Here is a 22,645-nt window from a genome sequence, read left to right on the forward strand (position 1 = left end):
TAGCCCCAGTCCCTGACTGAGGATGATTGCACAAAAGTCAGAGACATGTGGCACTGCTGGTTTTGGATGAAGAAACTGGGTCAAAAGCCAAGGAATGTGGTTATCTCTAGTCAAGGTTTCCACAACTGGGCTACATCCCCCAGCCCTTGTGGTTGTCTCTAGAAGCTAGACGGGGCAAGATTATCCCCTAGAAAGGTCCAAAAGGTGTACAGCCCTTCTGCACCTTTATTTTAACCTGCTGAAACTTAGTTTGGGCTCCCAGCTTAACTAAATTTATGGTAGTTATATAAATTTACACTGGCAATATAACATTAAAAGACCCAGCTTAGAGTCTGGAAGTATTTGCGATGCTCTCGGATGCTTAATGCTTCTCTTGCCATTCATGTTTTGTATACAGCTATGCAAACAGCTTTCAGCTATTTGGTATTTCATTGCCGCCCAGCTCATGAGATCAGAGGTGGGACTTTTTGTCCCCACTTTTGCAGTCACGCCCATATTCAAACTTTAGATTCGGGTGCTTTTTGGTTTATAGTTGTTCCGCCTGTACAATCATACACGTGCAAATTGGCAGGCATACAGTCAGAGAATGATTATAAAGGCACAAAACCATCTCCCTGGTGAGATTCCATCTCCTCACACACACCCCCGCCCCCATGGGGAATCTCAGTCCCATCAAGCACCTTTCTCTAAATAGCAGCTTCTTCACCACAGGGATCGATGCCCCAGGCTCTGAACTAGTGCAGGTCTGTTTTACAGGGGAGGGAAGGACTAAACCTGTTGGCTTTTATCCTCCTTCTTCCTTCTCAACCCATACTTTCAGAAGGAGATCCGTGATCCTTCCCCATTCTCTGCATTTGTGGTGTCTTTACCTACCCTCTCTACTTCCTTTTTTGCTACTGAAACCGCCCTCGATTCTGACTCCTAACCGACAAATCCAATACACTGCCCAGGGAAGACACCAGCCCACTCCTTCCCATTCTCTCTACCCGGCCTCAGTGGTCCACTCTACCCCGGCCTCAGTGATCTACTCTACTCCGGCCTCCGTGATCCACTCTACCCCCGCCTCAGTGATCCACTCTACCCCGGCCTCAGTGATCTACTCTACCCGGCCTCAGTGGTCCACTCTACCCCGGCCTCAGTGATCCACTCTACCCCGGCCTCCGTGATCCACTCTACCCCCGCCTCAGTGATCCACTCTACCCCGGCCTCAGTGGTCCACTCTACCCCGGCCTCAGTGATCCACTCTACCCCGGCCTCAGTGATCCACTCTACCCCTGAAAGATTCTGAATCTGCCTGGTATCAGCCTGTTCACTGCGCCCTGGTGTGTGCGATCTCCCTGCTATCTCTTCCCTTGTCTCTCCTCTGAGAAGCCCTTCCTAAATCTGCCTCCCCACCCCGATCCTGAGTACAAAATCTGTACCCGTTCTCACTGAACATGAGCACATCCAGGGTGTTCTTTATTTTCTTGGAGACCCTGTTTCGGTTTCCTGAAGACTTACAATGAGTGACTCTCAAAACTGACATCACCAAGATGAGTCTGGGGGTAGTGGGTACTGGATCTGGCAGAGCCATCAAGGCAGGGAAACTACTGGGGAAGAGGAGGTAGAAGCTTAATCACAAAATGAGCCTACTGCAGCCCTCCCTTGTGGGCTCTCACTCCTTGAAGCCTCCAGTTACCTGCTGTCAGTTGTACATGTCCTGACTCTTTCCAGAACAGAGACTGCATGGCATTAATTATGATGTATCACCATAAGTATTATTGTTTATCTATTATTGTGCCTTCTCTATAAATTAAACTTTGTCCTCGTATGACTGTGTAGGTGACTGTGTAGGTGATGCTAAGAGAAGAAGAAAAGCAATGATTCCAAGATTTCAGGCCTGGGAGTCTAGAATAGCAAGTAACAGCATTGGCAGAAATGGGGTGATCAAGAATAGACTAGGAATGGGAGGGAGCTGAAATACTGCACTATGGACTGTGGTGGCTCCTGCCTTACAATCCTAACATCCTGAGGCAGATGGATCGTGTGCATTCAAAGCCAGGCTGGGCTACAGAGTAACCCTTGTCTCAAAAACTTTAATAACAACAACAACAACAATAATAAATAGATTATTAAATTGTTCCCAGAAATAGGAAATAAGGATGCCCTGAAGTTGATAGATTTACATGTTATCTGCCCATTAGTCAAATCTGTTTCTACTCTTTCCTTTCTTCAAGTAACCACACACACAGCCAGGTGCCCACCTACTCACCTCACTCTGGTGTTCAACAGAGCTATGAGGTACCTTTGTGATCATTTCTAGATACTACCAAAAAGCTGCTGCCTCGTCTGGGGTCCTGCCGACCCTCTGCTTGTCTCTGAAGGCATCCTACACTGGCTCTGTTGAGTGTTGCCCCTCAGCAGGTTTTCTAGACAAGCTCTTCCGCACTTTCCTGAAGTCTCTGACCAGAGTCCCTTCCCTTTTAGCTCTAACCTTTACTCTTAGCCATCACTTACCTCCTGCTTTATCTGCAGAGTCCAGGCCATGTCGCATGACCTCTGTTTTCAATGCAAATTCCCCATTTTTCTCCTTCCCAAGAATTTAATATGCGCTGTCATAGTTAGCTTCAGTGGTCACCCTGGCCCACGGGGATTAGGGAAGCTGCTCAGTCGCCCATAGGTCAGTCCTCCATTGGATCGACCTGTGGACATGTCTGTAGAGCATTTTCTGGATTGCAAATTGATGTAAGAGGTCTCAGCTCACAGTGGGTAGTGCCACCCGGGCAGGTGGCCCTGGGCTGTAGAGGGAAAGTAACTGAGAGACTGAAGGGAGCTTCTGGCCGTGGCGTTTATCACAGCAACAGACGACAAGCTAGAACACGTACCTCTGACATGTTTTGTCCACCTTAGATCCGTCCTTACTCCTGGAAGTCTCTTTCTCTAATACCTCTCCCCTTCTTAGTGTTTTGCTTTGGTCTATGGTCTATTAACATATCCGAGCCTCCCTTCACTCTCACACATTTAAACTTCACTTTGATTCCCTTAGAGGAACTTTATCTTATAAGGATCAGGCCTGCCTCAAACTCAGAGATGTTACCTGCCTCTGCCTCTGCCTCCAGAGTGAGTACCAGGATTAAAGGCACTTGCTACCACCACCCAGTTTACAATAGTTTCTAATTAAAATGAAAAAGGGCTTGGGATGTGATTCGTTTGCAGACACCTGTCTGGCATACTGAGGGCCCCAAGTTTAATTTCCAGAACTACAAAAAATAAAAATAAAAAAGGTATAAAATTAAATTTGAAAATCTCTTAGCATGTTGCCAGTAAGAACAATGAAGTCATAGTGACTCAGATGAAAGGTATTTCAAACATCTTGTGTTATTATTCTCAGTCTGTAGAAAATAGGAATAAAGGAAATTGGACTGTGGAATGCGGCTAGTCAGGCTAGAGTACCTGCCTAGCGTGCACGAAGCCCTGGGTGTGAGTCTCAGCAGTGCATACAGTATGCTTGTTAACGCATCCCTATAATCCCAGCACTCAAGGACAGCGGCAGGTGGAGCTTTATGAGTTCAAGCCCAGCTTGATCTAGAGAGTAAGTCCAGGACAGCCAGAGATAGAGAAAGCCTGTCTTGAAAAATCAAGCCAAAAGAAGGAGGAGGAGGAAGAAGAGGAAGAGGAGAAAGGAAAAGGGGAAGGAAGGAAGGAAGGAAGGAAGGAAGGAAGGAAGGAAGGAAGGAAGGAAGAGAAAGAGATAGGGAAAGAGGGAAAGAGAGAAAGGAAGAGAAATAAAAGTTCATATTCAGGTGATTGGTGGATTGGGGAGCAGCCTAGACTCCAAAGATGCCATCTCTAAAAACAAAAACAAGGAAAACAAAAACTGGCCAAGGTCCCACAGCATGTGTCCATTTGATCACTATTTCTGAAGGCATTGGCGCATCACGTGAACACAGTCACAGGCACCTGAGGTCATCCGAGAATCAGAAGATCCTTGCTCTCTGGTTGTGTTCTTCCCCAGGAAAGTGCCAGCCAGAAGAACCATCCACTTTGGCTCCAGCAATAAAGAGGGTAGCAACCCGGAAGAGCTGCCTCTTGGAGTTTCTAACAACTTCTGAGAGCAGCAGAGTGCACCAGAGCTGGAAGGAACGGTTATCCCGAAAAGTTGTAAGGCTAACTGATTCTCCTCCGGAGGCTGCCAGGGAGCCTTGTGGGCTGAAGTGTACCTCTGCAGTGGGACACTGGCCTGCTTAGCATGTTCGAGGCTCTGAGTTCACTCCCTGATACTGGAAAAAGAAACAAGGGGTAGTGGGGGTGCTCGCCTCAGCAGCACGTATGCTAACATTGGAAGCGTATGGAGGAAAATAGCATGGCCCTGCGCAAGGATGACTCGGAAACTCATGAAGCACTCCTTTTTTTTTTTTAAAGTGCATAGTGGGAGCTGGAAGGTGCGAAGGCGGGGACTGCCAACCATTAGGTGATCATACCAGGGGAATTCAAAAATAGAGAAGAGTTTCATTTCCCTCCATGCTTTGGGTTAGTTCTGTTTTGTCAAATAAAAGTAGTCTCCTGTATTTGCCAGCCACCTCTGTAGTAGCTGAGGACGATTCACCATGCTAGAGAAACCATAGGCTACCGCAAAAGTTCACTTGCTTGGACTGCAGAATTGAGTTTAGGCTTCCGTTAGCGCAGGAGACTAAAGTCCATCACCTATGGAGTGGACATAGATTCCAGAATCAGATTTTGTTTTTTGGAGACAGTGTCTGGACTAGACTTCGCTATTTAAACTAGGCTGACTTCAGATTTGCAATTGTCCTCCTGCCTCAGCTTCCTACACCTGGGATTTCTTAAGTGTTTATACATTAAATCTAGAAAAATGTTATTATATAGACACATTGTCATCAATACTACCTAGGCCACTGTATAAACCAGGATACTATATAACACTAAGAACAGAACCCACATACGTAGACAGGGGAAACAGAATATAATAAAACATGATTAAATGAAATGAGTTAAACCTACTCAAACAGATGTGAAAACCCCTGGATAAGCCTTAGCACTAAGATCCAGTGGCATATTAGCTGAGCAGCACAGCCAAGCAGAAGAGGCTAATTTTAAGAATAAGCAGAGCCGGGCGTGGTGGCGCACGCCTTTAATCCCAGCACTCGGGAGGCAGAGGCAGGTGGATTTCTGAGTTCGAGGCCAGCCTGGTCTACAAAGTGAGTTCCAGGACAGCCAGGGCTATACAGAGAAACCCTGTCTCGAAAAACCAAAAAAAAAAAAAAAAAAAAAAAAAAAAAAGAGAGATGTAGCTAATAACTCAGAGACAAAAAGGTATAGATACCAAAAACAGACCAAGAAGTTGAGTGAGGTACAGGTACACACCTGTCACCCACCTGCTCGGATGCTGAAGCAGGATGTCTCCAAGTTCAAGGCTAGCCTGAACAACACACAAACCCTCTCTCTCTTTACTAGTGCATACAGAAGGAAGAGGAGAACTTCCTGTGTGGGACTAAAATGCATGTGTAAGTTCAGGCAGAGGTCACATGTGGAGGTCAGAGGACATCCTCAGGTCTTTGCCTCCCGCCTTACTGAGATAGTCTTTTTTTTCGCCTCTGCATAAGCTAGGCATACTGGGCTTCAAGCTTCTGGCGATCCTCCTGTCTCCACCTCTCATCTCACCATAGGAACTGTGGAACTACAGATGTGTGCCACTACATCTGCCTTTATGTGGATTCTGGGGACTCGCTCCCACAGCCTCACAATTGCATGGCAAGCACTTTACCCACTGAATCATCAATTTCTTCAGCCGCAAGAGGAGGGATTTTTTCCATTAGGTAATAACGATCTAATAATCTGACTGGAAAACCGACAGACAACTAAGAATTATTAATGGAGGTTCAAAAACGTTTCATTACCAGTGTTCCTGTATAGGAGCAGCCACCATTTGAAAAACCAAGAGAAGAAAGATGTCTTTAAAATGAGCCTAATCTGAGGTGTTTGCACTTCTCTTTCTTCTGCTGGGCACACCTTACCCAAACTCCGTGTGCTTGCTGCTGCCTGGATCTTACTTGTCACCTCTACTTCCTGTTCTGTGAGGACTGCCACCCAGTCTCAGCCACCACCACCTCTGCCCCCGCTGTGATGATGCAGGACTGCACAGCATTTCCCGCCAGACAGCGCCCTGCCCGCTTATTTTCCTCCTGGGTACACACTTCCCTAAAGCAGTTACTTGGACCGGTGTGGGTGCATTCAGACGGTAGACTGTGTGAACCAGCGGTTGCCTCTGCTAGAGACAGTTCTCAAACACCTTCGCACTTCCCTCTCCTTTTCCCACCAATAACTAAAAAGGTCCCCCAAACCTAGAGGACAATGGCACAATAAGATGAGAGGAAAATTGAGGCGCCCAAGTTCCTGAGTCATAGCCCAGAAGAAAACTGCTCAGCTGCCCAATGCCCAAGTTGGCTTGTCGCCTGAAAAGGAAGTAAGTTCTTTGAGGAAAGGAATTCTAGGGTTTGCTGGGTTTCTTCTTCTCCTTTGTTTATTTACTGAGACAGGGCCTCACTGTGTAGCACTGGCTGGCCTGGAACTCACAGAGATTCACCTGCCTCTGCTGAGATGAAAGGAGTGTCCCTGATTGGGGCATTTTTCAATCAGTAAGTAATTTAGTCTTCCAAACTCTATTTTCAAGTGAGGGGGAACAAATTTAGTGACCTTTACATGCTTGTCAAAAGTCACCTAGCTAGCTATGCAGTGGGAGAGCCTGTTTTTGCTTTGAAACCTACCAGCTACCACTAGGTTATACTAACTAACCAGAGCATGAACAATTTTGAAAGAGTTTATTGTACTGGAATCAAAACCCATATGTAAATCCCAGCACCGGGAAGGCAGAAGCTGGAGAATCAGAAGCTCAAAGGTAGCTATCTACTGAGTCCAGTGCTAGTGTAGGCTACCGGATACCATGTCCCAAAGAAACCCAATCGAAAGACAGATGGTAGCACACATCTGTAATTCCAGCTTTTGGGGTTCTGAGACAAGGGGATTACTGTGAGCCCCAGGACAAACCTGGGGGTATATGAGCCCCATCTCAAACAACATGATCTATAAATAGAGATCAGGTAAAAGACAAGAACACCCAGCTATTTCATGGAAGATGTATAGATAGGGTGGAACATGGCTCAGTCTCATTAGGCATCAGGGAAAGGCAAGTTAAAAACATAATGGCTGGTTGGAGTTTGTAATGAAACCCTGTAATCTCAGCGTTCAGGAAGTGGGGGAGGCAAGATGATTCTTTGGAGTTTGAAACCATCCTGGGCTACATAGCAAGTAGCGAGGTCAGAGGAAAACCCTGTCTCAGAAAAGTCAAACAAACAAACAAAGCAAAGTAAAACAAACCAAGTCATGGCGCAGGGCTAGACATGGTGGCTCACACCTGTAACCCCAGTACAAAGGCAGAAGGACTACTGTAAATTCCAGGGCAGCCTGGCCTACACACCGAGTTCCAGACTAGGCTGGAACTATTCATATAAAACCTGCAAGGGGCCTAAGACACAGACTCCACAATGTGATATCATGGCACACCAATCAAAATAAAATAGTAACTAAAGACAACAGCCAACACTAGCCGTATGCCACGTACCATGAACCCGTGCCCTGCTGCTGAGAGGGTACAATAGCTCTGAACTGGGTCGTTTGATTTGATTGTTGTGATTATTGTGTGTTTTGTGTCACAATGACTTCAAACTCCTCAGGTAGAGGAAGGTGACCGTGAACTCCCCGATCCTCCTGCTTCTACCTCAAGGTCTACACATCACCCGCAGTTTATAGGTGTTGGAGATCCAGCACGTGCCTTGCTGCATGCCAGGCAAACACTCTACCGATTGAGGTGCATTCTCAGACCAGGGTAGTTTTTTTTTTTTTTCTTCTAAAATTAAAAATGTACTCTAGCAATTTTATATCTGGGTGCATATAAAAGAGAGATGAAAAGAATCTAATTCTGTGCAAAAACACACGTATTCATGGCTTTCTTCTCAATTAACCCCCTCTCCTACGTAGCTTCGACTTGAGCCTGGGCTGGGGGAGTGCCTCAATCAGACTGGCCTGTGGGCTTGTTCATGAGGCATTCTCTTGATTGCTAATTGATATAAAGGGCCCAGCCCACTATGAGCAAGTCCCATACCTAGGCAGGTTGGCCTGGGCTATATAAGAAAGCTAGCTGAGTTGGAGAAAGAAGGCAGGGAAGAAGCCCTGACTTCTTTTTCTCAGTGATGGATTCTAACCTAAAAGTATGCAGGCCAAAATTTAAAAAAAAATAAAAAATTAAAAAAACCAAACCTTTCCTGCCCAGCAGAAAATCAAATTAGAACAAGAGCCCAAAATGAAAATAATCCTGTGTTCAGTGATTGAGCTGAGGTGCTGTTTATCGTAAATGATATTCAGCAATAAAACGGGACAAACTTAATCTATACAACAACTTGGATGAACCTCAAGGTTTCTTGACTTACGTTAAGAAAATCCTTCCAAAGTTCACACACTGTGATCCTACTCACACAACAATCTTGAGACGTAGCTCTTCCTAGAATGTGTGATACTCTGCTTTGATCCTGACATGACTAAAACAAAGTTTAAATGTATGCCATAGAAGCTAAAACAATGAACTTGGCTGACATATCGGGTATTGGTCATCCCTGAAGTCATGGCCCTTGAGAGCTTAAGGCCGGAGGACCAGGAGTTCAAGGTCATCCTTGGCTACATATAAAGTCTGAGGCTAGCCTGGACTACGTGAGTCTCAAAAAAGCAAGCTGACCCTTTCAGAGTCCCAGCTACGCTAAGGACCTTATTGGACCCCTTGGTTTTCTTCCCAGTGAACACTAGAGAAAACAACAGAAAGCACGAGGAGACCATGGACAGACAGACTAGATCCACTGTCCTATCTGGTATGAAAATTTTGAATTTTTGTCTTTGTAACTTTATTCCTTTACTTGTGTGCAGGTACGCTTATGCCACGGCACGCATGTGGAGTGGAGGTCAGAGGACAGTTTGCCGGAGTCAGTTCTCTTCCTCCCTCCATGTGGGACCTGACACTTGGACTCGGATTGTCAGGCTTGGCCTCGAGAGCCATCTGTCTGCCTCTCCACTGCCCCCCCCCCCCTTTTAAGGATTCACTACCTGGGCTGGTTTACAACTGGATATAAAACAGAGTGTGGCTACAAACTCATGACCGCAGCCTGTCTAGTGCTGGCATTGCAAGCATGGATCACTCCACCGGGCTGCGAGTTGTCAGTTTTCAAGCAGAAAACCTTCACGAACACTCCACCCCTCTAACACCCTACCATTTTCCCCCGCTGATGAATTTGTGAGCTAAAGTCTGGGGAAGAGCCTGGCCCACGTTCCCTTTCCCAGCAGTCAATAAACTGCTTCCCTTAAAAATGAGGAGAGGGAGCCGGGCGTGGTGGCGCAAGCCTTTAATCCCAGCACTCAGGAGGCAGAGGCAGGAGGATTTCTGAGTTTGAGGCCAGCCTGGTCTACAGAGTGAGTTCCAGGACAGCCAAGGGCTATACAGAGAAACCCTGTCTCGAAAAAACAAAAAAAACAAAACAAAAAAACAAAAAAAACAAAAAAAAACAAAAAAAAAAAAAAAAAAAAAGAGGAGAAATAGACGACTCCAAGGAGAAGAACCGGAAATGATACTGAGATAAGAACACTGAGAAGCAGACAGGGGCCTGGCTCAGTCGGTGTCTCACGGAACCACCACGAAAAACATTTGAGGAAAATCATTCATATCTCTGTGTCTGTCTTATTTCCACCGAAGTTCCATGTGGCATTATATTGCATTATAAATAAATCTTCATTAAGGTATATCATTGTCTATTAGGTCAGGAATGGTAGCATGTGCCTGTAGTCCTAGCACACAGGAGGCTGAGGATCCTGGTTTACCGCCACACCAGGCACTTGAGTACAAATGGAAAAGGATTTTTAAAGGTATCATTAGGAAAAACTGCATGTTATATAGAGCCTTAGTTCAGTGGTTCTCAACCTGTGGGTCATGACCCTGTAGGGGGGAGGGGTGTTGACTGATCCTTCCACAGGGGTCTCCTAAGACTGTCGGAAAGCACAGATGTTTATGATTCAAAACAGTAATGAAATTACAGTTATGAGTAGCAATGACAATAATTATATTCTCGGGGGTCACCACAGCATGTGGAACTGTGTTAAAGGGTCCCAGCATTTAGGAAGACTGAGAACCTAAGGGTGCCTAAGGTTGATGTAGAAGAGAGAGATAGACAGAGGTAGAGGTGGAATGGAAAGATTTATATAGACAATAAAACATGTGTCTGCTTGTAATGTGAATCTCACACAGCTCAGGCCTTCAATGTACTCTTTGACATTTTCAGACGTTTTCTGAGCCTGGAGAGATGGCTCAGAGGCTAAGAGTACTGGCTCCTCTTCCAGAGGACCTGGGTTCAAATCCCAGCACCAATATGATTATAATTCCAGAGGACGTGACACCCTCACACAGACAGGCATGCATGAAAAAACACAAATGCACATGGAAATAATAAATTTTTTTTTAAAGTTTTTAAGTTGGGGGATAGAGCACTGGATGCTCCTGCAGAGTACTTGGGCTCAGTTTCCAACACCCACAAGGTGGCTCACATCACCTCTAACTCCAGCTCCAGGGGATCCGGCTCCTTCTTTCGACCAGGTCAAGCACCAGGCAGGCATGCGATGCATATACGTACATGCAGGCAAAGCACTCACACGCATAAAAATGAAAATAAATAAAAACACCTTTTAAAAATGTTTTTAAGTTGGGGAAAAGTTGGTTCAATGGTTAAGTGTGCTCACTGCTCTTCCCGTCTCATCAGGTGGCTCGCAACTATCTGTAACACCATATTTAATGATCTTTTTTTCTGGACTCTGTAAGCACCTGCACACACTGCATACTCACATGTAGACACAGAAATAAGAATAAAAATAATATTAAAAAAAAAAAAGCTAGCCGGGAGGTGGCGACCCATGTCTTTAATTCCAGCACTCAGGAGGCAGAGGCAGATGGATCTCTTGAGTTTGAGGTTAGTCTGGTCTACATAGTGACTTCCAGAGAAATCCTATCTCAAATAAACCACAACAAAAATCAAACAAACAAGTATAAACAAGCAAGCAAAACCCCAAACCTTTAATCCCAGCACTTGGGAGGCAGAGGCAGACAAGATCTCTGAGTTTAAGGTCAGTCTGGCTTACACAGTGAGTTCTAGGCTAGCTAAGGCTACACACAGTGAGACTTTGTCTCGGTTTTCTTTAAGATTTATTTTTATTCTATGTGTGTGTGTGTGTCTTTCCTGTGTTTATGTATGTGCACAATATGCATGCCTGGAGGATATTAGATCCCCTGGAACTGAGTTTATAAGTTGTAAGTTACCATGTGGGTGCTGGCAATCGAACCTGGTTCCTCTGCCAAAGCAAGCACTCTTAACCGCAGGGCTACCTCTCCAGCCCTGAGGACCCTTTCTGACCTCCATGCTTGTCATGGCTTTCCTCCCCAAATAAATGGGTAAATGTGATTTTAAAATGCCTAGTTTTGTTTGTGTGTGTTCATGTGCACATGGGGACCAGAGACAGTCCAGGTGCTGTCTACCTTGTTCTGGAGACAGAGTCCCTCACTGGCCTGGAACTCACCAAGGTGACCGACCACCAAAGCTTGCTGGCTAGTGAGACCCAGAGATTGGCCTATCTTGTCCGCCAGAGCACAGGAATCACAAGCACACCCCACCATACCAGTTTCTTAATGTAGGTTGTGAAAGTTGCCCAACTGGAGGCCCTGGATGTGGTCCCTGGGTGAGTATGTGTTGTGGGGGCTGGGGGGGGGTTGTCTTAGGGGAAAAAAAAAGGAAAAGGAAAAGTAATCCAGATGTTTAGCAATTAATTACATAAATTGTGTCAGCCAAACAGCTGGCTGCTCTGTTGCCATTTTAGCCCCACAGATAGAACTTTTTTTTTTTTTTTTTTTTTTTTTTTTGGTTCTTTGAGACAGGGTTTCTCTGTGTAGCCCTGGCTGTCCTGGAACTCACTCTGTAGACCAGGCTGGCCTTGAATTCAGAAATCTGCCTGCCTCTGCCTCCCAAGTGCTGGGATTAAAGGCGTGCGCCACCACCGCCCTGTGAGATAGAATTTTTAATACACAGTTCAAGCAAAGGTACCAAAGCAATGTGATTACATTGTAATTACAATGTAATTACATGTGATTGCCAGGCACTGTGCCCAGGCTTTACCCTCAGCACTCAGGAGGCAGAGGCAAGTGGAGTTGAAGGCCAGTCAGGGCTACACAGGGAGTCCCTGTCTCAAAAACAAAATGTGGGGGAGGGGGGAGGCTGGGTGCATAATGCATAAATCCTTAAATTTATATCAGAATCTTAACACAGGCTAGCAGTTACTTCTGGATGGATGAGTTTAATGGTGTTTAAACTACCTTTTCCTGATATTCTCTCTCTCTCTCTCTCTCTCTGTCTCTGTCCGTCTCTGTCTCTCTTCCCTGAAGAGGACATGTACTGTTTTTTGATAAGCACAAAATAAGTACTATGTAGGTTTTGTTTGTAATTATCGCTGGACTAATAAAAATTTTAAAAATATTTACTCATTTTGTGTGAGGGCGTGATGCACACACATGCCACATTTGTCTGTATGTTCGGCTGGGCCCCACATATGTTCCTGGAGCCTACAGAGGCCAGAAGAGCATGTCAGGTCTCCTACAACTAGAGTTACAGACTGTTATGAACTAATGTGGGGGTGCTGAGAACAGGTTACACTGAGCCACCTCTCTGGCCTCTAATTTTTACTAGCATGGAAAGACAATTCATCACAGAAAACATGATCGGTCTTAGGAAGACTATTTTTTTTCTATATGTGGAAACCGTTTGTCTTTGGCAATGTAATCACATATTTTAAAAAATTTCCTCTGGGTGACTGTCTTAGTTACTTTTCTATTGCTGTGACAAACATCATGATCAAAGCAACGTATAAAGGAAAGCATTTAATTTGGGGTTCATGGCCCCAGAGGGTTAGGGTGCATGTCCATCATGGTGTGAACATGGCGGCAGGCAGGCAGGTGTGGTGTTAGAGCAGTAGCTGAGAGATTACGGCTGATCCAGAAGTCCGAGGCTGAGAGAGTAACTGGAATGGCCTGGGCTTTTGAATCCTTAGAGCCTCACTTCCACCCACCCCCCCCTACCCACCCACCCCCGCCATGACACGCCTCTTCCAATGAGGCCACGCCTCCTAATCCTTCCCATGCAGTGCCTCCCAGTAACTGCGCAGCCATTGAGTCACTTGCACTTTACTCAAGGTCACACAAACACAACTCTGCCCCAGCTTAGGTTTTCCTTTACAGTTCTATGGATGGCAATGGAAATGTTACGCACAAACTGCAAGACTCTGTGGTTCCATGTTGGGCATGGCAGAGCATACAAAGGTTATTACAAAGATTAAAGAGTCTCAGGACACTAGGGAGGCAGAGGCAGGCAGATCTCTGAGTTTGTGGCCAACCTCAACTCGGGTCTGCAGATTGAGTTCAGGGAAAAGAAGAAGAAAGGAGGAGGAGGAGGAGGAGGAGGAGGAGGAGAAGGGAGAGGAGGAGGAGGAGGAGGAGGAGGGAGAGGAGGAGGAGAAGGGAGAGGAGGAGGAGGAGGAGGAGACGAGGAGGAGGAGAAAATGTGAAATTGGGTCTCGCCAGCCCCGAATCATTAAGTAACATGCTCCTGGGGTAGCTACAAGAGCACGCACAGAAGCCGGACATTTAGCCTTCTGTTGCTGCCATTCACTACAGTTCTGGAGACCCTGTTTTCTCAGTAGTGAGGTTAACACGCGTCTATAAAGCGAGATTTAAATTAGAAGCTTGCCAAACAACCTGCTCTCCCCTTACACACCCCCCGCCCCCCCCTCCCCCGAGATTTTGTGGCGCTCAAATTTAACAGCTCAGAAATGTGTCTTGTGCTTTCAGAAATGTATCTTGTGCTTTAGGAAGAGCTGCGTTCCTAAAGCACTCTTTGGAGTGATTAGAATTAATTTTAGTCAGCCCTTTCATCTGTATACACCATTGTCTTCACGTGGGGGGTGGGGCAGGTGTTCCTAGATGCTTCTTGCGGGACTTGTCACTTCACAATGTCGTTATGCTTCCTCGACGGTTTCTCTTACTAGACAACTAACGTGGGACAAGAGACGAGCCTCTACAGATATACATTCATTTTGACTGAGCTGTAATTAACTTACTGTGAGGAAGGCAAGGGTCACAGTTGCACCTGTGGAGGTCAGAGGAAAACTGTAGGAGTCAGATCTCTCCTTCCACCATCCCGGGGCTCAAACCCAGGTTGTCCGGTTCGGCGACAAGCACGGCTACTGGCTGCACAGATATTGTTTGGGGAAATAAGTTTTAATATTCTAGGTCTACTCTGAGCATGTTCACAAGCAAAGCTTCACCTATTTTTAACCGTGTATTCGTGAATGTGTGCAGGCGCCCTCAGAAGAGGGTGGTGGATGTCCGGGCGCTGGGGTTGCAGGTGGTTTATGAGCCACACGGTGTGGGTGTTAGCAATCAAATTCGGATCCTCTGCAGGAGAAGCAAGAGCTCCTAGCTTCAGAGCCCTCGCTCCAGCACCGCTTCATAGATTTCAAAGGAATTCTATTTTAATTTAGAAGCTGTTGTGGTTATTTTAAACTTCTTGGCTTGTGGCTTTATTGTTATTTAAATTTTCTTATTTTGTTTTAAATACGTAAGAGGGTGTATTAACAGGAAACTGATTCATGTGTCAAGTGGGCGGATCACAGAATTTAATTACCTGAGAACTATTAGTCAGACAGAGGTGGCATGAACTTGAATACCTGTAAGGGCTCTTTACCAAGCTGGGGTAAAAGACACATCAACAGGGAAGCCGTGATCTACAAGGCGTGGATTTAAAATATGTTGAAATGCCACTTTAAGTGTTCTGAGAAGACAGCTGACAGCAAAATCAGAGATCAAGTCTTCAAAACTATCTCTCTGATTACTTAATGTGTGTGTGCTTTTCCTGCATGTACACCTTGCAGCCCACGATGCACAGACAGGTACCTGATACCCACGGAGGCCAGAGGAGGGAGAGGGGTACCCTGGAACTTGAATTACAGTTATGAGCCATCATATAGGTGCTGGGAATTAAACCCAGGTCCTCTGGAAGAACAGCCATTGCTCTTAACCACTGAGCCATCTCTCCAGCCTCAGAAATCAGATTTTACCAATTACAATCAGCTATTCCTAGCAAAATGTAATGTTTGTTAATTGAACTTAACTACATTTTATGAAATTTTTTTTGGTCATATTCTACTATTGTGAGATTGTTGATTGGTTTCCAAAGTATTTTATCTCTAAATCATGACTATTATTTTATGGCGAAACTACATTTTTGAGTGATGTGCTGGTACACACCCGAAACCCAAGTGTTTGGGAAGCTGAGGTAGGAGATCGAGTGGCCAGTTTGGGCAGCAGAGCAAAATCCTACCTCAAAATAGAAATCTAAACAAAATCACAGAGTTTCTGTTCAGGCTTGGTGCACATCTTAATCCTAACATCTGGAAGGTAGAGGTTGGAGAATCAGCCTGTCTCAGACACACATGGAGAGAGGGGAGGGGGAAGAGGAGGTGGGGAGGGGAGAAGTGAGAGGAGAGAGGGGGAGAGGAGAAAGGAGAGAGGAGAGGGAGGGGAGAGGGAGACAGAAGGGAGAGGAGAGCAGGAGAGAGAGAGAGAGAGAGAGAGAGAGAGAGAGAGAGAGTGTTCAGGGGATGTAGCTCAGTTTATAAGAAGCCTTGGGTTCAATTCCTATCACTCATCAACCAGAGCGTGGTGGCTCATGCCTGTAATTCCACACTCAGAGAAGGTAGAGGCAGGAGGGGCAGAAGTTCAAGGTCATATTCTTGGGTACCTAGAGAGGTTTTTTTGTTTTTGTTTTTGTTTTTTTCCAGAGCTGAGAACCGAACCCAGGGCTTTGTGCTTGCTAGGCAAGCTCTCTACCACACTGAGCTAAATCCCCAATCCCTAGAGAGTTTGAAGAAAGCTTGGGTTACAAGAGACCCTCAAAAATAGATTGCATAAATCCACACTCTTAAAAATCCCCACTGTTTATCTTTCTTTGTCAACCATCTCTGAAGCTAGACTAATTTTTCTAGCATGGCTACTATCTTATGCTATTCCGAGCTAACTTCCTGCCTGAGCTATGTCTTCATTTACTTTTCCTTCTTTCCACTAGCCCTCCTCAGGACAAGGCTGGCTTTGTTTTCTAAAGTAAGATCAGGCCATATCAGAAGTATGTGTGTGTGTGTGTGTGTGTGTGTGTGTGTGTGTATGTTGGTATGTGTATGGAGGTCCAAGGGCAACCTTGGATGGTCCTCCCCAGGCACCATCTGTGTTTTTGAGGCAGTTTCTCTCCCATTTGTTTCTGGTCCTGTGCTGCTTATTCTAAGATGGCCTCCCCAGTGTCTCCCCGCAGGACTGCCTGGGTTACAGGTGTGTACCATTTGGACTTTTTCATGGACCTTGGATCAGACTCAGGTCTGAAGGCTTGTATGATGTAGACGTTTGGATGAGAATGGCCTTTAGGCTCCTGTGTTTTAGTGTTCAGTCCCCAGCTGGTAGGCTGTTTGGGAAGAACTAGGAGGTGTGGTCTTTCGGGAGGAGCTGTGTCAGTGGGGGTTCCAGAAGGCAGACTGACCTGCCCTTAGTCATACAACTCCTAAGTGGTGAACCCAGGTCTGTCTGGCTCTCTCACCTCTCTCCAAACTATTACTGTGTGTATGTGTTAGTTATATGTGTGCTCATGTTCATGGTGTGCCTATCCACGTGGAGGTCAGAGGTCAATGTTGGATGTCTTCCTCAGTCTCTCTCCACTTTATTTGCTTGAGTCAGGCTTTCTCACTGAACCCAGAGCTCACAGGTTCTACCAGATGGCTGTCCAGTGAGCTCTTGGCACCCACCTGCCTCTGTTTCGCCAGCCCTAGGACTACAGGAGCACCGCCCTAGGACTACAGGAGCACCGCCACACTCAGCTTTTAATGTGGGTCCTCCTGAATGCACAGCAAGTACTTTATTGACAGAGCCATGCCTCTACATTATTTTCTATATTTTAGATTTATTTTAAGTGTATGAGAGTTTTGCCTACCTGTATGTCTGGGTACCATAGGCTCGTCTGGTGTCCATGGGGGTCAAGAGAGAAAACTGGAGTTATGGATGGTTGATTGTGAGCTGCCGAACCCAGGTCGCTGGTAGAGCAATGAGTACTTTTCACTGAGGAACAATCCCCTCCCCACCAAAACCAAAGTATCTTAACCACCCGTGTCTGCACACTGCAAGACACAAAGGGCATTGGGTATTTTTGGAGGTGATGTGCAATCACGGGCTTTGGCATTGGGCCAGTTCTGGCACACAGCAGCCATTTTAGCATCCATGCCTCCCTGAATCCTCGGGTTCTGCATCTGTGTGTGAAAATGCTAGCACACATCTGCACAGTAGTCGTCAATAAACCACTTGGTCCTTTTAGACGATGCCTTTGTGATCACCAAGTGCAAACACTGGGCTTTAGATTTTCCTGGAGTGTCCTGATTTCTGTCAATGAGAAACACTGCTGCTAAGGATGCATTTGCCAGCATATGAGTCCTGGGTTGTTTGTTGATTTTCTTTTCTGGCTTAGAAAATAAGATTGCCAGTCTAGTGGTGCATGCCTTTAATCCCAGCATCTAGGAGGCAGAGGCAAGCTGTCTATGAGATCCGTGCCCGCCAGAAGTACACAGTGAGACCCTCTCTGGAAAACAAAACTGCAACAACTTAAAAATAAGAAATGAGATTATCATGCTCAAATATCAGACAAATGCTAAACCTACTGAAGAGACCTAACACATTCATGTGAATGAATGTAATATAGCATCAACAATGTGTAAAGAATTCACAGGCAGAAATTTTAAGTGGATGAAAAAAAATAAATAGTTTACTAAGTTACTTCAGATGGTTTATTAAATGCTGAGAAATGGGTCCAATTAAAGCTATATAATTTGATATGATAATAAAAAGGAATACAATTATCTGTACCATTAAATTTATAATTACATGTATGGATTTATTTATATACTTTAGATTTATTTATCTTATGTGTATGGGTGTTTTGTCTGCTGTATGTCTGTGTGCCAGTTGCATGCTGGAATTTCTTAGAACTGAAGTTATACATGATGTGAACCTGTGTGAGTGCTGGGCACTGAAAACAGGTCCTCTGCTAGGGCCACGAGTGCTCTTAATCCCGGAGCCATTATAAATATTTGTTATAGTTAGACACGCCCACATTGCCTAAATAAGTAAAGGTTGGCCTTGGACTGTCCCTTTTCCTGCCTCAATCCCCCAGCTGTTGGGATTATAGGTGTGCACTGCCTCAGCTGGCTAACTGTGTCCAATACAAAGTTTGATCCATCATATATTTCTTTTTGAAGACTGAGGACTGAACCTAGGACCTCACGGAGGCCAGGCAGATGCCTCCCACTGAGCTACATCTCCAACCCTCTTTCTGTTTTAAAACAGTGTCCTACAAAGTTGCCCAGGCTGCACTTGAATTCACTCTGCCCAGACCCTGGACTTCTGAATCAGCTCCAGAGTGGCTCGGGTTGCAGGCTTGAGCAGCAGTTTAAACAACCGAAAAATATATTTACCACCTAATTCATAGAATTGATCCGTGTTCAGGCGAAACTGTATTGGTCGGGGAAGATGGCTCAGTGGATAAAGTGGTCACTGCGGAAGTGTGAAGAACGGAATTAAAGAGTCTCAGCAGCCTTGGAGAAAGCTAGGCTTGGTGATGCTGGTGAGTCGGGAGGCTCCTAAGGGCTTGCTGATTGACCCTAGCACATTAACGAGTTCTAGATTCAGTGAGCCCTGTCCGAAAAATAAGGTGGAAAGTGACTGAGGAAAATATCTTACATCGGTCTGTAGTGCTCAGAAGTGTATGTGCATTCAGAAACATACATACATACACACATTCACGCACGCATGCATGCACGCACGCATGCACCATTACCCCCACCACCACCCTCATAAAGAGAAAATGCTTATTTAATTGAACAAAGTACATGATTCAAACTCAACTCTATAAATAATGATAGCCAAATGTCCTTTAAAAAAATATCCACAGACTAGAAAAAATTATATGCTTTCAAAGTTATGCCCAAGTCTTATACTTGAACTATAAGTATATAATTATAAATTACACACTTCAGTTATAAAACTCCAAAGAGTGGGCAGGTGAGATGGCTCAGCATGTAAAGGAATCTATTGCCTAGTTTGATGACCTGGGTTCGATCCCAGGAGGAAAGAGCCAGCTCTCAAAAGTTGTCCTCTGACACATAAGACCCCCCCACCATAAATAAACAGATGTAAAATTTCCAAGAGTAAAGTCAGTGCTATAGTTTAACGTCTAGCCATGAGGGTTGGACATCCTGCTCAGTGGGAAAGTTCTTCCTTAGGTTTGTATTTCCTTGCATGGTAAACAGTCAAGTCCAAAAGAGACCTTCCTTAACAAAGACCGACTTTACATTGAAATCATCTCTCTCCTGATGTTGAGCTCTTCTCAATTAACTTGAACAGCAATACTCTTGGAGGTACCCTAATTAGGCTGCTGCTCAGGTGGAAGTAGGAAGCCACAGGGAAGGGACCCCCCACCCCCAACTTCTTCTACTAATTCCCTAGGTGGTGTCAGTCATTAATATGTTAGTTTAAATTAGTTTATCAGTCACCAATTTATATAAGTCTCATAAGAAATAAAACATTGGAGTCCAGTAGGGAGAGAGAATGAAAGGGCAATTGCCCGGCTAACTGAGTCTGTTACAGAGCAACAGGCAGTTTGGGAGATGGAAAAAAGAAGGTAAGTGGCTGAAAATGGAGAACGCAGAGAGGTGTTTCAGGAAAAGAGAAAGGATTCGTAGAGGAAAAACCCCTATCCATTTTAGAACATGTCAAGGAGCGTGGACATGTTTTACATGTGCAGTTGTTTCTAAACAGTATTGAAGCTATATATTACAAAGCCACAATATTATACAGTATTATGTCCCTCTTTGACACGGAGGTGACCCTGTCTTCCAAAGTCTTTCACAATTACCAGGTAAAACCCATTACCCTGAGCTTGGAGATCAGCTGGAAGGCCCCGGGCAGCTGTTCAGGCAACCTCTGTTAACCTGTCTGTTGAGTAACAAGAATTGCAAGTTTCTCAATGACACAAACAGGTTGAAGGCTGGGGTTGTAGCTCAGTTTTTGGAGTGCTGTCTAACTCATACCAAGTCCTCCACTGGCTTGGTGACCTGGGATTGGGATCTCAGCCTCCAGGATATGAAGACAGGAGGGTCAGAAGTGCAAGGCCATCCCTGTCTGAACAGCAACTCTGACGATAACTTGGGATATGAAGACAGTGTGCCAGGTGGGTTTCATTTCAACTCCACCCGATCGGGAATCATCTAAAAGGAGGGAACTTCAATTGAGAAAATCCCTCCATAACATCTGACTGTAGGACATTTTCTTAAATAGTGCTTGATGGGGAAGGGCCCAGCCCACTGTGGGCGGTGCCACTTCTGGGCTGGAGGACTTTGGTTCTACAAGAAAAAAGACTGAGCAAGAAGCCCTGGGGAGCGAGCCAATAAGCAGCACTCCTCCATGGCCTTTGCATCAGCTCCTGCCTCCAGGTTTCTGCCCTGTTTGAGTTCCTGTTCTGACTTCCTTCAGTGATGAACTGTGATGGTGGAAGTCTAAGCCAAACAAACCCACTTGCTTGGGTCATGGTGTGTCATCACAGCAATGGTAATCCTGACGAAGACAGCTAGCCTGAGGAAATAATTATCTTGGATCTTGGCACCTCATGAGTGCCAGGTGGTGAGGATCAGGTGCGCATTTGGCCACAAGGCTCCACCAGTAAGAAGGTGCCACTTGTTCGAGATCACCTATCTCCCCTCTAACCTGCTTCTAAAACAGCTTCCCAGGCACATGGCAGAATCCCATCTGCCTTCCTAGCTTCTCTGTTGAAACTGAGTTCTCTCTTCTCCCTCACCTTCTTTCTCCGTCACTGCCTTGCTTCTCCATTGGCTTGCCTCCCAGTCAGGGGAGAGAGCCTTGTAGAACAGTAACTATTCAAATCCAGTCAGGGGAAAGAGCAGAGTGAGCCTTGTGAACAGTAACTATTCAAATGTGGCAGATCTTATATGCTATGTGCAATTTCAGAAAACAATCGCTCGAAACCGCTAAGAAGTACTTCAGTAATTACCTTTGCTTTGGCGTTGGAAAGCTACAGGCTGACTGTCAAATGGCTGGGAAGGTGTTCTATTTACTGGTCTTTTCCTTCCAGCAGTTAAAAACCAGTAACCTAAAGCAGGGCAAGCTCAACATTCTATCAAGGTTAATCAGAAGTAGCCAAGCCCATATTGCGGTGGGATGGCCCCTCACTGTCATGCATAGTGAAGCAAAGGTCCGTGTGGTCAACCTCTTCCAAACCTGACGACTGCTGAACACTGAAATTAATTACCAGAAGAAAGCAACTGCTTTTCCTGTTGTCTTGGTACACAGTTCTGATAAACAGACTCCCAGAGGTGTTGTGTTCCAAACAGGAAAATGTCGTATAAGGCTGAGGCTTTCAGGGATAGTACATGTCCATATTTCTATTAGTGTCAGATGCAAGCGGGATGCTGAGCCTGGAAGCAAGGAGTCAAACAGACAGCCTGTGGATGCCCCGCCCCCCCCCCAGCCCACCAGCAGCACCTCAGTATAGTGGAGGGTCTGCAAAGAGCGCAAAGAGCCATTTTGCTTCTGTTTTTACTGTCCTCTCGATAAAGGAAAGCAACAGGTTTTATTTGCATATCTGTTTTTACTTTTTGGTTTTGCTTTTTGAGATAGAGTCTCTCTGTGTAGCCCTAGCTGTCCAGGAGCTCACTATGTAGACCAGGCTGTCCTAGAACTCACAGAGATCTACCTACTTCTGTTTCCCCAGTCCCAGGATTTAAAGCCTCCACTACCACGCCCAGATTACTTTTTGATTGTCTGAATAAATGTCTTACACATTCACCTGCATGTATGTACACCAGGCTGACTTAGACTTACCAGGCAGTTCAGTCTGGCCTCAAAACATATGGCAATCCTCAAGCCACTACACCAGGATTTGCAAAACCCTCACCACACATTTAGACAAACATAAAAACAACTTAGTGGTTTCTTTTTTATTCTTTCTCTCCTTTTTCTTTAAAAAATTTTTGTTTGTTTTGATTTGAGACAAGGTTTCTCTGTGTAGCCCTGGCTGTCTTGGAACTCACTCTGTAGACCAGGCTGGCCTCAAACTTAAGAGATCCACCAGCCTCTGCCTCCTGAGTAGAGTACTAGGATTAAAGGCACAAGCCACCACCACACCTGGCTTTAGTTAGTGGTTTCTAAGCTTTCAAGTCAGAATCTGCAGTAGTCTGCTGGCTTAAAAGGAAGAAAGCTTGCTTTACCTCAAAGAACAGTATCATAAAATATTAAGAGAAAAAAGAGCACTTGGCGGAGTGTTCTGTGAAGTCGGGGAAGCTCGCCTTTGAATCCTGCCTCTAGCACTTAGAGCTCCAAGGTGCATTCTTTCTGCCTGTGGCTGATCTGGACATAGGC

The 22,645-nt window shown here is 45.4% G+C and overlaps 1 protein-coding gene and 1 non-coding gene across 2 annotated transcripts in view; one reads left to right on the top strand and one right to left on the bottom strand.

The window, feature by feature from the left end:
* Positions 1 to 21,336, bottom strand: part of Baz1a (bromodomain adjacent to zinc finger domain 1A) — a 123,750-nt gene extending 102,414 nt beyond the window's left edge. Inside the window, exon 1 of the mRNA XM_021179125.3 lies at positions 21,279 to 21,336. The gene's annotated coding sequence lies outside the window, so the exon portion shown is untranslated. The remainder of the gene's footprint in view (positions 1 to 21,278) is intronic.
* On the top strand, positions 4,288 to 4,393 carry LOC115032920 (U6 spliceosomal RNA). The gene has a single exon (XR_003838564.1). It is a non-coding gene; the product is annotated as a U6 spliceosomal RNA (small nuclear RNA).
* Positions 21,337 to 22,645: the final 1,309 nt, after the last annotated feature.

Source organism: Mus caroli, unplaced genomic scaffold, assembly GCF_978045245.1.
Source record: "Mus caroli unplaced genomic scaffold, Mus_caroli_1 scaffold_14, whole genome shotgun sequence".
Taxonomy (NCBI): domain Eukaryota; kingdom Metazoa; phylum Chordata; class Mammalia; order Rodentia; family Muridae; genus Mus; species Mus caroli.